The 12,405-nt window shown below is 35.6% G+C and overlaps 1 long non-coding RNA gene across 2 annotated transcripts in view; it reads right to left on the reverse strand.

Moving 5' to 3' along the window:
* The window catches only part of LOC129143307 (uncharacterized), a 425,562-nt gene that overhangs the window by 214,570 nt on the left and 198,587 nt on the right, over positions 1-12,405 (reverse strand). For both annotated transcript variants that reach the window (XR_010149731.1, XR_010149732.1), the window contains exon 3: positions 7,887-7,963. This is a non-coding gene — a long non-coding RNA (uncharacterized LOC129143307). The remainder of the gene's footprint in view (positions 1-7,886; positions 7,964-12,405) is intronic.

The following is a 12,405-nucleotide window of genomic DNA, read 5'->3' on the forward strand; positions in this document are numbered from 1 at the left end:
AATCTAGCCTTTTGACTAAAGCTGCCTTCACTGACACTGAGAGTTTGTATTGCCTCTCTTTTGGTGCCCCAGAGATTTCAATATGCAGCGTTCCACATTAAGAATCAGAATGAATGAGAGGAACACCTTCTTTTATTTGTTTTCTTTTGCTTGTAAAGCAAAAGAAGAGTGATTGTGAAAATGGAAATGGAGAGGAGAAACAGAGGGATGACTCACCTGCAGACATGTTCCTGAGGGAGGTCATCTGGAGGAAAAATTCATATGGGTGTTGTGGATCCGGAAATGGACTTGTTTAAACTCTCAATGTGCATGGTACACCTTCTTGCACATCCAAGGACCCATGTACCTCAGTTGGAAGCTTGGTGGTTTGGAGAAAGTTCCTGGTTCAACAAAGGTTAGGAAGCGGGGAGGTTTCAAGACCTGGAAGTGGAATCTAGACTACAGGGAGCCAGGAAAGAGTAGAAGGAGAGGAAGCTGGGAGTAGACAGTTGGCAAAACCCTCTCAGTTCTCTTAGGCCATACTAAGAATGTTGGTCTTTATCCTAAATCAGTGGGAATCCCTTGAAGTAAATAAAGGTAGAACAAGATCAGATTGACATCTTAAAACAGAATAAAATATGGACTTCATTAGGAAGTACAGGCAGAAGGGAATAATTAAGAGGCTTTTAATTATGGGAGTCAGTCCAGGGAAGAATAGTGGAAGTGGTAATGGAGAGAATCAGACAGGCTTAACAGATATTTAGAGAATATAATTGATAGAAATGGATGAATTATTGGATATTGGAAAGATGAAGACGAAGGTGTCCAAAAACGATTTCTGGGTTTCTAGTTTGCAGGTCTCGAGAATTTTTCATTATTATTATTTTTTTTTCTGAAAAACCTATAATTGATATAATGGGAAATAAAAAATAAATTTTTAAAAAGAATAAACAAAAATCTTCAAAAAAGTATCTATAATTTAATATCATGTTTACAATGTGATCATAGATAAGATAATAAAATAATTTTTAAATGAGAAGACTGATATTTGATAACCTGCAAAATGTATTTTTAAAAAACCAGGTGTTACACTCTAAGTATCTTGCTTTTGAAATATAACATTGGCGACTACTTGTGGTGGCTCACGCCTGTAATCCCAGCACTTTGGGAGGCTGAGGCGGGGGTGGATCACTTGAGGTCAGGAGTTCGAGACCAGCCTGGCCAACATGGTGAAATCCTGTCTCTACTAAAATACAAAAATTAGCTTGACGTGGTGGCACGTGCCTGTAATAACAGCTACTCAGGAGGCTGAGGCAGGAGAATCGCTTGAACCCGGGAGGCAGAGGTTGCAGTGAGCTGAGATTGCAGCACTGAACTCCAGCCTGGGTGACAGAGTGAGACTCCATCTCAAAAAATTTAAAATTTAAAATATAAAAATCAAAAGCAAGATAACATTGGCTATATCTCAAATGGCACCAATGCCATTATCCTTCCACTACAACCCTCATAGCAAGACCATTTCTTCAGTGAATAGTAGGCCTCCCAGCGTAAAAAATCAGCTCTGAATGTATAGAGAAAGTAACTAAATTCAACATCAGTGTTATTTTTTGACCTATGCAACTGTCACCATATGAAACTGAAAATAATATGTATTATCAAATTCTCTACTTTCTTGCATAGTTCATGTGATCCAAAGAATCAAATACCACATTGCTGAAAACACACCATCAATTCTCATGTGGTTATTTTGCAAATCAGTTTCTTTTTCTCTACTGTTACGTAACACATAAAATTTTCATACAGTTGAAATGAACTGTGCAGAGGAAAAGGTAAATGCCAGCAGGCATCTAAATATTGTAGCATCTGTTATATTTTACACTCTGTAATCACAAATTTTATAAGGCTTCATTGCATTTGAGGCTGGATTCTTCACAAATTATTGAAGATTGATAGCTGCAGTAATTGTCATTACACTTATATTTTATTATATCGAATTACATAAACTTCTACCTTTTTTGTGATATTTTTCTAGAGAACAATTCATGATGTCTGCTTTATATTTTCTTGTAAATGTGTAAAATTTATATGATGTGAAATTAGCATCTTCCAATTAAGGTATCCCAAATTTGGAGGGTGTGTGTATGTGTGTGTGTGTGTATATGTGTGTATGTGCACATGTGCTAGTATATGTGTGCCCAGATTTGAACATGTGTGTGCATGAGTGCATGTGTGTAGCATTGCTAATTATGAAAAAGCCTTTTCTAGATAATTAAAAACAATGCCTTTCTTTTAAGTTTTAGACCTCTAAGTTAACATGATCTTTTTCTCTCTTTTTAACCACTTATTAGAGTTCATCTCATCTGCTTACTTTCAAGGTTAACAGTTATTAAGCATCTACTGTGCACTTGGTACTATTCTAGTATTACTATGGAAATAAACTCTTGTAAAACCTCATTTAACTTAAAAAAGACCCATATGTGATAGGTAAAATTAACTTCATTTTATAGACAAGGAGAAGTCTCAGAGAAAGCTACTAACTTTGCCCAGTGCTATTTAATCAGGTCTCTAACATTGGTCTACCTCAGGGCCACTGCATCTAGTCGCCCATGTTGTGTATTGCACAACTCCAGGAATGCCACTCACAGAGCCTATTATATATATGGCACCCCTTGGAGCTTTCCAGTGCTACAACCCTATATCTGTCTTGAAAATCTAATATATTTTTTACTGCACTATTTTACCACCTCACTAACTCATTCATATTAAAGCAGCAGGAGTAGAATATAGTTGGGTAAAAAAAATAAGAAGAGTCAAGTTTCACATTGCACTTCTTGAAAACACCACAAATGTTTCTCCATAATTATTTTACATTATTCAATCCTTAAAGCAACAACTCTCTCATATTTCCATTCTTATACAAAAAATTAATTTATGATCATGTGTAAATAACCTAAGTACAAGCTAAACTATCATTATGGACTGCCTTCATATACTATGTACTGTGAAAGTTTTTATTATGACGGCATGAACAAACTAGCCCAAAATGATCTTTTGACACTCAGAATGAGTCATGTATTGATACACAGGCTGGCACTCATTTGAGCAGGAAGTATGCCTCCCAAGCATCTTAATCTACTTATAAACTTCTACCTTAATTCAAAATTGTACATCTCTAAATGATTATACTGTACACAGAGTATGCTTTCCAAAGAAAAGACGTAGTAAAATAGTGAACATCTGCAGAGACATGGTTAAATGAGCAAAGACAATTTGAAAGCATTTGCTGTCCTAATTCCTAGCAAGTTGACAGACAATGCCCCAAAACTCTCTATCGGATCCAGAATAAACTAATAAGCTAATCAGAGCATAACAAGCCTTTGCTAAGTGATTTCATAAGAGAACTGTAAGTATGTTTAAGCAGCACTCATGGGCATTTCTCACTAAACTTGCAAACTCATTCTGAGAAACATTGTTAAATATTGTAAATCCATGGAGTATACTATTCTCACTAGTGATTAGGGCTCTAGGGTACAGAGTAAAATGAAGAGGTATATAATTTCCCCCTGTGAACTCACAAACAATGAAGTTCTTTCTAAGTGTCTCCTCAAAACTTCTGATCTTTAAGCTGTAGCATTGAGGTTCCATTTACCTAGTTATTAATGAGGACTCTTCAGGGACTTATGACCATGAACAATTTGGTCATAGCTCTCTTAAAATGTTAAAAGTTCTTTTCTTAGGAAAAATCCTTTAGTTCAAGAATTTGTTGAATATCACGTTTATGAGGCAAATCTAGAAAATTCTGCAGGAATACGGCAATTTGCTAATCAAAGTTATTATGTCATGCCTAAGGGAGCTTGTAATTCATGAAGCTGTCAGGATTCACAGCAATCAGTAAACAGAAAATTATTCTTATAAATAAATATTAATAATTAAGAAATATAAAAAGTGGTTTTCAAAATATCTAATGACTGCACAAGCATTTGAGTTACTTTCATCTCCTTTGAGTGTTTTATTTCTCTTACGAGAATTATAAGCTGTATCAGTATCATGATCAAATATAAGAAAACCTTCTAGATCAAATTAACAATAGCAGATATAGTCTATTTCTGCATAGACAAAATAAGAATCACAGTAGAACAATTCTAAATAAATTATGGCTCTCTGTGTTCTCTAAATTAATAAAATGAAAATTAAAAAAAATTTAGAAAAACCTATCAAGATATTCCAATCCCCCTCCTCCTCTTCCTTTTCCTTCTTTCATTTTAGTTTTAAATTCAAGTTATAATCCAAGAAGAAATATGTATTTCTTGCTGTCTATTTTCATGCTGCTGATAAAGACATACCTTAGAGTGGGCAATTTACACAAGAAAGACGTAAGATTTGGACTTACAGTTCCACATGGCCGAGGCCTCACAATCATGGTGGAAAGCAAGGAGGAGCAAGTCACATCTATGTGGATGGCAGCAGGCAAAGAGAGAGCTTGTGTAGGAAAACTCCCCCTTATAATAACCATCAGATCTCGTGAGACTTACTCACTATCATGAAAGCAGCATGGGAAAGACCTGCCTGCATGATTCAGTTACCTCCCACCAGGTCCCTCCCACAACACGTGGGAATTTAAGATGAGATTTGTGTGGGGACATAGCCAAAACATATCAAAATATAAACCTTTTTTCCCTCTACAATTATATAGAACTTAATTTCATAGCTTTTTTACATTTTAATTATTCAAAACTCAGAATGGTAAAAAGGTATTAAGACTTTTTTGCTGTTAATAAATTAGTAAATATTGTAGTTTTCAAACTTTTTCTTTATGTTTATTCTTCCTTATTTAAGGAAAGAGGAGAAAAATAGATCATATCATGTGAGAAAGAAAGAAAGAAAGAAAAAAAAAACCCTAAACCTCTCCCTAAACATGAAAGTTTTCTTCAAAAGATAGAAAACTCTCTTAGAAGTATATTCAAGCAGTCACAGTCAGAGTTGTGTCCACTTCTTCCCACTGGTACTTTATACAATATGTCTTTTTGAATTCTCTAAAATGATTCTAATGTTATTATTTCTCAATGTTCTACCTTTGAATCATCAGAGAGCCTTTTCATCTAAACTATTTCATGACTGCAAATATTTAGAGAGTAAATTCATTTCAAGCCCATGGATATCACTTTTCATGCTGAAAAATCATCCAAAGCACGTCCAAGTTAATTTATTTTCCTGTTTTTGACACAAGGTGCCCATCTCTATGAGGAAACTTGACTAATGACCAACTTATAGAGTTTATGCTGTGAACAGCCCATACTGCCTTTATATTTTGCCTCTTTCCAAAGGATGGAAGAATCTAAAAAAATAACCCATCGTAGAGACAAGTACATTTTATAGCAGAAAGATATACCTCACTGGTATTAAAAATCATGTCTAAAACCTGTAACTTTGTTCCATCTGGTGAAACAACCTTACATTCTTCTCCACAGGCCAGTGATCACTTTGCTGCAAGCTCGGGAAGGATATTTCTCATGAATGTGATAAACTTTCTCTTCACTATTGACTCTTCTCTCTCTCCCTTATCTGATAAGGCACAGAGAGGCTTCCTTAATCTATACATACACATAAATGAACATGTCCATATAGTTTGCAGGGAGAACTAGGCAATTTGGATGCACCTGAAATACAGACCAATTCAGCATGTCCAATATTCATTCCAATAACGTCATATTCTCATCATTGCACCAACTTCCCTTTCCAAAAACCTTTTACTGTTATTAGTGTTACCATCTTATCAACCACAGAGTGAGCACCCCAGGGAGGAGGTAGCATGTTTACTGTGTTCACCACTGGAATCCCAGCACTCAGCACAGAACACTGTTGCCTTACACACAGATGATCCTCAACAAAGTATTGAATGGCAGACCAATTTTCCTAGTCACTGAGACTTAAAACCTTATCAACATAGCAGTCAAGGTTAGATAGCAAGACTAGTGACCCTACCATCAAAAGGCCTGGTTTCTATTTTAGAGTCTAACATTATATAAATGCTTGACTTCAGGCCAACTGCTTACCCTCAAAAGAGTTGAAAATTTGGGGCATAGGAGAATGAAGGCAGTCAAGCAACTAAATAGTTCATTAAGAAAATTAATTCATTGAAATATTCAAAAATATTCATTGACTATAAGATTTATTCTCTTCCTAAATGCTCCATATATAGGCAATAAGTCAATATAGTTTACCTTCAAAATGTTATTTGTATCTATCTGTTTTTCCCTGTTCCTGTTGCTAATCTCCTGAGAGCTGGCTTGTACCACCGCAGGTATGAATTAACAAATTCTCCATAGCATAGCAGAAGAATTTTCCTTAAGCTTCTTTAGGCATGATGATTTTGCAATGCTAGCATGCACAAGAACCTGGGATGCTTGTTATAAAGACCCATTCCCAAGACACATCTCCACAGACTTTGATGGGGCATGCCCAGGATTCTCCAGCTGCAGCAGGTAGTCTGCAGAGGACATCCTGAGAAACTTCTTTTTTTTTTTTGAGATGGCGTCTCGCTCTGTTGCCCAGTCCAGAGTGCAGTGGCACAATCTTGGCTCACTGCAACTTCCACCCCCTGGGTTTCAAGCGATTTTTCTCTCTCAGCCTCACAAGTAGCTGGGATTAGAGGTGTGCGCCACCATGCCTGGCTGATTTTTGTATTGTTAGTAGAGGTGAGGTTTCACTATATTGACCAGGCTGGTCTCGAACTCCTGTTCTCAGGTGATCCACCTGCCCTGGCCTTCCGAAGTGCTGGGATTACAGGCGTGAGCCACCGCGCCAGACACGGAGAAGTTTCTTGACTGCAGTGACTAGTAAATAGGCTTAAAAAGGCACCCTCAAAAATATGAATATTTATAATCAAATTATGTGTATGTACATTATGTGATGAAGCCTCCGTTAAAAATTCCTAAACTACCAAATTTGAAGAGCTTCCAGGTTGGTGAACACATCCCTGTGCTGGGATGCACACATCCCAGGGGGACACTGCAACTCCACAGCGACAGAAGCTCCTGAACATGAGACTCTTTCAGACCTCACACCATGTGTCTCTTCACCTGACTGCTCATCTGTATCCTTTCTCATTTCCTTTATAAAACTAGTAAACATCAGCAAATGTTGAGTTTTGTGAGTCCTTTCAATGAATTATTGAACTTTGATGGGGGAAAGGTTGTGAGAATTCTTGGCTTTGTAGCCAAGTTGGACAGAAGTGTGGATACCCTAGAAGTTCATTATTTGCTACTCGGGTCTGAAGGGCCTTGTAGGACAGCCCTTAAACCAGTAGTTAATGTCAGAATTGAATTAAATTATAGAACATCAAATCGACATCCAGAGAGTTGGGAAATGGTGACTGCAGGGGGGAAAATCCCCATACATTGGGTGTGAGAGGTGTTGTGAATAGAGAAACAGTTTTCCTTTCATTATATTGCCCCCTACTACTAGAATGAGTGCTTCTAGAACTCATTCTATGTGGAAGAATAGAAATAAAACATCCAGAACATGTTGGAAAAACAGGAGTCAGCATGTGACAAGGAGAGGGAAAGAGGTTCTATGAGAGAAATAGCCCACAAGCACTTATTTCTCATGTTCCAAATGACACCTGAAACTCTTGCGAGAAAATCTATTAAGACCGAAAGTGTGTCACTGTGCAACAAAGCAGCAGTAACACATAGCACAGGAAATATCCTCTCACAAGCAAAATGCAAAATAAGCTGACAGCAACATGTAAGCTGGTAAGAATATATATTTGATAAGGATCATAGAAGCTACAGCAATTTGAATACATTTTTTCAATCACTTACAGATATTTTAAGGAGCCACATCCTATAGAATCCCAGCTTTTCAGTTATAGTAATCAAAGGAGCAAAATATTCTCAAGTGCCTACCTAATATCTGCAGAACGATGGGTCAGGCACCGTGGAGGAAGAAGAACCAAACAATCTGCTTTGCAGGAGTTTACTATCTGAAGAAAAAATTAGAAAAGTCAGAATGTTTAAAAAATGTAAGAGCACACTTAATGGTAAGCAATATACTAACACACAGCACTGTGTAGTGACATACGAAAGCATTTGATTGAATGAAGGATTGATTGAAGTGATTCTTGGTCATTAGCTCACTCCTCTTCCCACCTGAACCCTTGGATACTGATTCATTGTGGTTTACTTAATTAATTTTTAAAATGCACAGTATGTAAGATTACTCATGCTTTTCTATTCATCATACTTTCATCATAAATCTGCTAACAACTCTTTTATCTCATTTTATCTTTATTTTAGTATATTGCCCCTTTTATAGATCTCCCTCCTTTTCACCCTTCCAACCTTCCATCTAAGTGGTTATTTAAATGCATCGGTTCCTTGAAAATTAGAGTGTATTTTATATGTGCTTTTAATTTGCATAAATGATAGTGTTAGTATCTTGTTTCTTGCTATTTTCATTCTTGCTAGTGTTTTTGAGATTAGATTATTCCATACTGTCAAATGTAAATCTAGCTCATTGTTGCTAATGGTTCATAGTAGTCCAACATTCTGACATATACATACACCTCCTTTTACTTGGCCATTCCATCAGGTTTCCTGCTATCACAAGCAACGCTGTGAAAATCCTGCACAAAGTCCTACGATTTTTCATGAGCTGAATTGTAGCATCAAGACATGCTTATTTTACTAGGTAATTTCAGCTTTTCTCCAGCATCATTGTAGCATTTTAGATTCTCACTAGCTGTGCGTGTGGATCCCCCTTCCTCTCGACATGTTTATCTGCCTTCTAACTTCTGCTAATTTGGTGATTATAAAGTAATATTTTATTGTTTTAATTTTTATTTATGTACTTAGCAGTGAGTTTGAGAATCAGTTTACATATGTATTACCATTCACATGAATTTCCATTCAACTACTGTACTCATTTTTATAAATTTTCAGTCCTTTTATTCCTGAATGGCATGTGTTTTTTAATGTATTTTAAATATTAAACAGTTCTCAATCTTGTAAATTCCATGCTAAAGCTTCCTATAATGTGTTTTATTGGATATAAAACTTTTCTTTCGATTGCAGTCAAATTCCCTAATCAAGTTCCTGTTTATTTTTGTTATTTTGTTTCTTTACTGTTATTTTTATGCCTGTGCTTTTATGGATTTTTTTTTAAAAAAAAAAACCTTTTCTAGCTCAAGATAGAACATGCCATTCTCCTACATTCCTTTCCTCCTCTTCCTCTTCTTCTTTTTTTAATACCCAGATTTGTCAAATGTCTGTTTTGCCAAGAAAGGCAATTAAAAATTCAACTTCATCACTGACTTTCATCATTGTATAAGATAAATGAATATTTTAACACCAAATTACAAGGAGAAAATTTCACAATAATGATAGTCACTTACAGGTGAATCAATTTTATACTTTGAAAAACTTTCCATATCTGATTTTTTTCTTCTCAGTTCATAGCACACTAGTTTATGAACCAACAATTGGGACCCACTGAATTAAGACATTCTCCACCTTAGAGCAGAGATGTGGGTCAAGGGACCCTGCCTAAGAATGAATGAAAGCCAAACAACTTTGATCAAGTGGATCTCTGCTGCTCTGCCAGGGATTGGCTCAAAGTAAACTCCAGGTAGCCACTGATGTGTTTTCTGAAACAAATTAGATCTGTCTCTTCTTGGGTTATACAAACATGGAATCACAGTCTATTTACTCTGTGGTGTCTGGGCTTTTCTGCACAGAATATTTTTGAGTGTCATCTATGTTTTTAGTGTATTGGTAATTTACTGTTTTTATTGCTGAGTAGTATAGCACTGAATGAATATACCACACAGAATTTATCCATTCACCTGTTGATGAACATTTAGGCTGCTTCCACTTTTAGGGCCATTATAAACAAAGCTACTGTGAGCAGTTTGTACAAGTCTTTGTATAGACTTAGGTTTTCATTTCTCTTGGGTAAACAGAAGTTGACTTTCTGGGTTATATCATAAGGGTATGTTTTACCTTTTCTTGTGCCTTGTTTGTTGAGTGACCCTAAATATTTACAGTTCTTGTTATTTGGGGAAATATTTTGTTAACCATTATTTTTCATTGTTAATTAGTGATTTGGATTTTTTAAGTGGATTTTGTACCAGCAAATGGACAGACTATTTCATAGTTATAGTAATTTGTCTGCAAGTTTGATTTTGTGTTATGCCTAGGAGTTACAGACATAGACTATGTGGTGCAGATATAATTGGGGGAAAATCTTATTTGTAGAAAAGTAGTAGGACACTCACAATCTTGAGAACTCCTGTTATTCCCTAGTTTAGGCACTGCAAATTTGGATTGCATGGGCCATGACCAGTGTTCCAATAGAAAAAGACCTTGCTCCCTGCAATACTCTACACATTGATAGAGACAAAGGGCAACGAACCATTCTATCACTATATTTAAAAGGAAGCTCTGATAGAGGCAGTCATGTTTTTAGAAAGGGGGCCTCTGAAAATCAGCAACTGGATCAGTCTGTTCCTGCATTAAGCTGGCTCAGACCTGCTCAGTCAGCTCTCAAAAGGTCAGCTATGCAAACTGCCTCCACAGAGAAAAGAAAATACATATCCAGAGACACCCAGTTGTGTACTACCCAGTTTGCTATGAAGCTAACCTGGAAATAACAGTAATTTTAATTCTTTCTCTCTGTTCTTTCATACCTATGACTTGTTTTTCTTGTCTTATGTTTGCCAGTTCCAAAAGTATATGGAACATAGCAGTGCTATCATATATACATAATATTATTTCTAAACTTAAGAAAAATTCATATAAATATACCACATTATATATTTATTCTACCTTTTTTGGTAATATTTTTTGATGTCAGGCTAAGAAAGTTTCCTACCAACCCTACCTTACTAAGAATGCCTTCAGGTATATTTACTGAAATAGTTATGAGATTCTTTTTCCAAAGAGCCATGAACTATCTTGTACATGTGTCAAAATATTCTTTGGTTCCTGGTACAAACCCTACTTGATCATGATATACTTTAAATAAGCAATTAAATATATAAAAAAGAAGTAAATAAAGAAAAGTAAAGTCTCAGATTTGTTAAGCTCAACACTTCAAAAGGAGTCTCACATTTTTGTTTACATGTGAAGTCAGCCTATATTTTTGTATACTTGAATTACCATTTTCTGGTTTAAAGACCAGGGTTAGTGAAGGATTAAGTAAAATATAACTATTGTTTCACTGCTGTTTTAAAACAAGTAGACAGACACAAAAAATAATCTACCTAAAAAGGCTTTTCTGATAAACAGAACCAAATTAGAAGACAGCGAAGAACAGGTTAGCTTAACATGTCAACTCTTATTACAAGAAAAAAAGGAGAGAAAAATCTAGCTTTTATATAAGCTCAACTTAAATAACAATAATTATAGTAATAATACAATGCTTCTACACTCTTGGAAGAAAACCAACTGTTATAAAACATACCTCAAAGAAAGGACTGCACAGGCATAAAGAGAGCCTAAGTTCCCTAACTTATTCCCATATTATAGTGACCTGATAACAGAAAAACTTGGAAGTATTGGCCTAATATGTTCTGAAGCTCATTGGAGCATGCCGAAGTAGGTTCTTAGAGAAAAACTTGATAGAATAAAAGGAGAGAATAATGTAAACATGTTTCTTTTAAATTTTATATAAAAATTTAAATATTAACCTGCATATTTTAAAACACCTTAAGTATTATACTATATGATAGTCAATCCCTCCACTGACTCTAGTCAAGAGTCAGTGAAGGATATAAACCAGGTAGTTGTATAGTGTTGCCTTAGCTGTTCCACCAACTAATTGGCCTCCTTGCTTGGAAAAGAAAAAAGAGTCTGTGAAGTGAGTTGTGATGCAAGAAATCCAGACAACCTGAAGCTCAGGATGTTCTTTCTGCTTTTTTTTAAAACCCAGGAGGATTGGCCCTACTGGGAGGCAGCAGGAAAAGAAGTCAAAACTTATACCAGTTTCATTGAGAGCTGTCCAGTTTTCCTTTTCTACTTCATGTTTTGGATTAACTTATTTATGATAGGAAGTTTCTGTACCTTGAACATTTCACAGTACTCCCTTTTCAACTGCTGATCCATTGCCTTTTTGTGGGCAAAAAAGAGAAACGAGGAAGCAGGTTTTTAGCTAACATTTCAATTTTCTCTAGTAGTTATTAGAATATTCAAGTATTGTCATTATTCTCATGCAAAATTTGTGCTTTCATAAATAAATCCTTCAAGATTTTCAAGTTGAGGGAAAGTTAGTGATTATAGCCTCATGATTCTTATTCTTTGTTATACCTGTGCTAAATCCTCTTTCTATATGCATTTTGTAGTATTTACATCTTCTGTCTTTTCTCTTGATCAGGTTTACTAGACGTTGTATGTCTTATTATACTCAAAGAACTGAGTTTTTGTTTTA

The sequence above is a fragment of the Pan troglodytes genome, chromosome 13 (genome assembly GCF_028858775.2).
Source record: "Pan troglodytes isolate AG18354 chromosome 13, NHGRI_mPanTro3-v2.0_pri, whole genome shotgun sequence".
Lineage (NCBI taxonomy): Eukaryota > Metazoa > Chordata > Mammalia > Primates > Hominidae > Pan > Pan troglodytes.